This window comes from Oncorhynchus nerka, linkage group LG7 (genome assembly GCF_034236695.1).
Source record: "Oncorhynchus nerka isolate Pitt River linkage group LG7, Oner_Uvic_2.0, whole genome shotgun sequence".
Lineage (NCBI taxonomy): Eukaryota > Metazoa > Chordata > Actinopteri > Salmoniformes > Salmonidae > Oncorhynchus > Oncorhynchus nerka.
In genome coordinates, this window is record NC_088402.1 from 28,576,844 (window position 1) to 28,583,275 (window position 6,432).

Below are 6,432 nucleotides of genomic sequence, written 5' to 3' on the forward strand. Positions count from 1 at the left end.
GGAGGGATAGATGAGGGATAGATGGAGGGATAGATGAGGGATACATGGAGGGATAGATGAGGGATACATGGAGGGATACATGGAGGGAGAGATGAGGGATACATGGAGGGAGAGATGAGGGATACATGGAGGGATAGATGAGGGATACATGGAGGGAGAGATGAGGGATACATGGAGGGATAGATGAGGGATAGATGAGGGATACATGGAGGGATAGATGAGGGATACATGGAGGGATAAATGAGGGCTACATGGAGGGATAGATGAGGGATACATGGAGGGATAGATGAGGGATAGATGAGGGATACATGGGGGATTGATGAGGGATACATGGAGGGATAGATGAGGGATAGATGAGGGATAGGAGGGATACATGGAGGGATAGATGAGGGATACATGGAGGGATAGATGAGGGATAGATGGAGGGATAGATGAGGGATACATGGAGGGATAGATGAGGGATACATGGAGGGATAGATGAGGGATACATGGAGGGATAGATGAGGGATACATGGAGGATAGATTAGGGATAGATGAGGATACATGGAGGGATAGATGAGGGATAGATGAGGGATACATGGAGGGATAGATGAGGGATACATGGAGGATAGGTGATGATACATGGATGGATAGATGAGGGATAGATGAGGGATACATGGAGGGATAGATGAGGGATAGATGAGGGATACATGGAGGGATAGATGAGGGATACATGGAGGGATAGATGAGGGATATATGGAGGGATAGATGAGGGATACATGGAGGGATATATGGAGGGATAGATGAGGGATACATGGAGGGATAGATGAGGGATACATGGAGGGATACATGGAGGGATAAATGAGGGATACATGGAGGGATAGATGAGGATAGATGAGGGATACATGGAGGAACACATGGAGGGATAGATGAGGAGGGATACATGGAGGATACATGGAGGGATACATGGAGGGATAGATGAGGGATACATGGAGGGATAGATAGGGATACATGGAGGGATAGATGAGGGATACATGGAGGGATAGATGAGGGATACATGGAGGGATAGATGAGGGATAGATGAGAGATACATGGAGGCATAGATGAGGGATACATGGAGGGATAGATGAGGGATATATGGAGGGATACATGGAGGGATAGATGAGGGATAGATGAGGGATACATGGAGGGATAGATGAGGGATACATGGAGGGATAGATGAGGGATACATGGAGGGATAGATGAGGGATACATGGAGGGATAGATGAGGGATAGATGGAGGGATAGATGAGGGATACATGGAGGGATAGATGAGGGATACATGGAGGATAGATGAGGGATAGATGAGGATACATGGAGGGATAGATGAGGGATACATGGAGGGATAGATGAGGGATACATGGAGGGATAGATGAGGGATACATGGATGGATAGATGAGGGATAGATGAGGGATACATGGAGGGATAGATGAGGGATACATGGAGGGATAGATGAGGGATACATGGAGGGATAGGTGAGGGATACATGGATGGATAGATGAGGGATAGATGAGGGATACATGGAGGGATAGATGAGGGATACATGGAGGGATAGATGAGGGATACATGGAGGGATACATGGAGGGATAGATGAGGGATACATGGAGGGATACATGGAGGGATAGATGAGGGATACATGGAGGGATACATGTAGGGATAAATGAGGGATACATGGAGGGATAGATGAGGGATAGATGAGGGATACATGGAGGGACACATGGAGGGATAGATGAGGGATATATGGAGGGATACATGGAGGGATACATGGAGGGATAGATGAGGGATACATGGAGGGATAGATGAGGGATACATGGAGGGATAGATGAGGGATAGATGAGAGATACATGGAGGGATAGATGAGGGATACATGGAGGGATAGATGAGAGCTACATGGAGGGATAGATGAGGGATACGTGGAGGGATTCATGGAGGGATAGATGAGGGATACATGGAGGGATAGATGAGGGATACATGGAGGGATACATGGAGGGGGAGATGAGGGATACATGGAGGGAGAGATGAGGGATACATGGAGGGAGAGATGAGGGATACATGGAGGGAGAGATGAGGGATACATCGAGGGATAGATGAGGGATACATGGAGGGAGAGATGAGGGATACATGGAGGGATAGATGAGGGATACATGGAGGGATAGATGAGGGATACATGGAGGAATACATGGAGGGATAGATGAGGGATACATGGAGGGATAGATGAGGGATACATGGAGGGATAGATGAGGGATACATGGAGGGATAGATGAGGGATAGATGAGGATACATGGAGGATAGATAAGGGATACATGGAGGGATAGATGAGGGATACATGGAGGGATAGATGAGGGATACATGGAGGGATAGATGAGGGATACTTGGAGGGATAGATGAGGGATACATGGAGGGATAGATGAGGGATACATGGAGGAATACAAGGAGGGATACATGAGGGATACATGAGGGATACATGGATGGATAGATGAGGGATACATGGAGGGATTCATGGAGGGATAGATGAGGGATACATGGAGGGATAGATGAGGGATACATGGAGGGATACATGGAGGGAGAGATGAGGGATACATGGAGGAGAGATGAGGAAACATGGAGGGATAGATGAGGGATACATGGAGGATAGATGAGGGATACATGGAGGGATAGATGGAGGATAGATGAGGGATACATGGAGGGATAGATGAGGGATACATGGAGGGATAGATGAGGATACATGGAGGGATGGATGAGGGATACATGGAGGGATAGATGAGGGATACATGGAGGATAGATGAGGGATACATGGAGGGATAGATGAGGGATACATGGAGGGATAGATGAGGGATAGAAGGATAGATGAGGGATAGATGAGGGATACATGGAGGGATAGATGAGGGATACATGGAGGGATAGATGAGGGATACATGGAGGGATAGATGAGGGATACATAGATGGAAGGGATAGATGAGGGATAGATGAGGGATAGATGAGGGATAGATGAGGGATACATGGAGGGATAGATGAGGGATACATGGAGGGATAGATGAGGGATACATGGAGGATACATGGAGGGATAGATGAGGGATACATGGAGGGATACATGGAGGGATAGATGAGGGATAGATGAGGGATACATGGAGGGATAGATGAGGGATAGATGAGGATACATGGAGGGATAGATGAGGGATAGATGAGGGATACATGGAGGGATAGATGAGGGATACATGGAGGGATAGATGAGGATAGATGGAGGGATAGATGGAGGGATAGATGAGGGATACATGGGAATACATGGAGGGATAGATGAGGGATGCATGGAGGGATAGATGAGGGATACATGGAGGGATAGATGAGGGATAGATGGAGGGATACATGGAGGGATAGATGAGGGATAGATGGAGGGATAGATGAGGGATAGATGAGGATACGTGGAGGATGCATGGAGGGATAGATGAGGGATACATGGAGGGATACAAGGAGGGATACATGAGGGATACATGAGGGATACATGGAGGGATAGATGAGGGATACATGGAGGGATTCATGGAGGGATAGATGAGGGATACATGGAGGGATAGATGAGGGATACATGGAGGGATACGTGGAGGGAGAGATGAGGGATACATGGAGGGATAGATGAGGGATACATGGAGGGATAGATGAGGGATACATGGAGGAATACAAGGAGGGATAGATGAGGGATACATGGAGGGATAGATGAGGGATTTATGGAGGGATAGATGAGGGATACATGGAGGGATAGATGAGGGATAGATGAGGGATACATGGAGGGATAGATGAGGGATACATGGAGGGATAGATGAGGGATACTTGGAGGGATAGATGAGGGATACATGGAGGGATAGATGAGGGATACTGGAGGGATAGATGAGGGGGATACATGGAGGATAGATGAGGGATACATGGAGGGATACAAGGAGGGATACATGGAGGGATAGATGAGGGATACATGGAGGGATAGATGAGGGATACATGGAGGGATTCATGGAGGGATAGATGAGGGATACATGGAGGGATAGATGAGGGATACATGGAGGGATACATGGAGGGAGAGATGAGGGATACATGGAGGGAGAGATGAGGGATACATGGAGGGATAGATGAGGGATACATGGAGGAGAGATGAGGGATACATGGAGGGATAGATGAGGGATAGATGAGGGATACATGGAGGGATAGATGAGGGATAAATGGAGGGATAAATGAGGGATACATGGAGGGATAGATGAGGGATACATGGAAGGATACAAGGAGGGATAGATGAGGGATACATGGGGGATAGATGAGGGATACATGATATAGATGAGGGATACATGGAGGGATACATGGAGGGAGATACATGATGAGGGATACATGGAGGGAGAGATGAGGGAAACATGGAGGGATAGATGAGGGCTACATGGAAGGATAGATGAGGGATACATGGAGGGATACAAGGAGGGATAGATGAGGGATACATGGAGGGATAGATGAGGGATTCATGGAGGGATAGGATGAGGGATACATGGAGGGATAGATGAGGGATACATGGAGGGATAGATGAGGGATACATGAAGGATAGATGAGGGATAGATGAGGGATACATGGAGGGATAGATGAGGGATACATGGAGGGATAGATGAGGGATACATGGAGGGATAGATGAGGGATAGATGGAAGGATAGATGAGGGATAGATGAGGGATGCACATGGAGGGATAGATGAGGGATACATGGAGGGATAGATGAGGGATACATGGAGGGATAGATGAGGGATACATGGAGGGATACATGGAGGGATAGATGAGGATACATGGAGGGATACATGGAGGGATAGATGAGGGATAGATGGAGGGATACATGGAGGGATAGATGAGGGATAGATGAGGGATACATGGAGGGATAGATGAGGGATAGATGAGGGATACATGGAGGGATAGATGAGGGATACATGGAGGGATAGATGAGGGATAGATGAGGGATACATGGAGGGATAGATGAGGGATACATGGGAATACATGGAGGGATAGATGAGGGATACATGGAGGGATAGATGAGGGATACATGGAGGGATAGATGAGGGATACATGGAGGGATGAATGGAGGGATAGATGAGGATAGATGAGGGATAGATGAGGGATACGTGGAGGGATGCATGGAGGGATAGATGAGGGATACATGGAGGGATACATGGAGGGATACATGAGGGATACATGAGGATACATGGAGGGATAGATGAGGGATACATGGAGGGATTCATGGAGGGATAGATGAGGGATACATGGAGGGATAGATGAGGGATACATGGAGGGATACGTGGAGGAGAGATGAGGGATACATGGAGGGATAGATGAGGGATACATGGAGGGATAGATGAGGGATACATGGAGGGATACATGGAGGGATAGATGAGGGATACATGGAGGGATAGATGAGGGATTTATGGAGGGATAGATGAGGGATACATGGAGGGATAGATGAGGGATAGATGAGGGATACATGGAGGGATAGATGAGGGATACATGGAGGGATAGATGAGGGATACATGGAGGGATAGATGAGGGATACATGGAGGGATAGATGAGGGATACATGAGGGATAGATGAGGGATACATGGAGGATAGATGAGGGATAGATGGAGGATACAAGGAGGATACATGAGGGATAGATGAGGGATACATGGAGGATAGATGAGGGATACATGGAGGGATTCATGGAGGGATAGATGAGGATACATGGAGGGATAGATGAGGGATACATGGAGGGATACATGGAGGGAGAGATGAGGGATACATGGAGGGATAGATGAGGGATACATGGAGGGATAGATGAGGGATACATGGAGGGAGAGATGAGGGATACATGGAGGGATAGATGAGGGATAGATGAGGGATACATGGAGGGATAGATGAGGGATACATGGAGGGATAGATGAGGGATACATGGAGGGATAGATGAGGGATACATGGAGGGATACATGGATAGATGAGGGATACATGGAGGGATACATGACGGATAGATGAGGGATACATGGAGGGATACATGGAGGGATAGATGAGGGATACATGGAGGGAGAGATGAGGGATACATGGAGGGATAGATGAGGACACATGGAAGGATAGATGAGGGATAGATGGAGGGATAGATGGAGGGATAGATGAGGGATACATGGAGGGATAGATGAGGGATTCATGGAGGGAAGATGAGGGATACATGGAGGGATAGATGAGGGATACATGGAGGGATAGATGAGGGATAGTGGAGGGATAGATGAGGGATAGATGAGGGATGCATGGAGGGATAGATGAGGGATACATGGAGGGATAGATGAGGGATACATGGAGGGATAGATGAGGGATAGATGGAGGATAGATGAGGGATAGATGAGGGATACAAGGAGGATAGATGAGGGATACATGGAGGA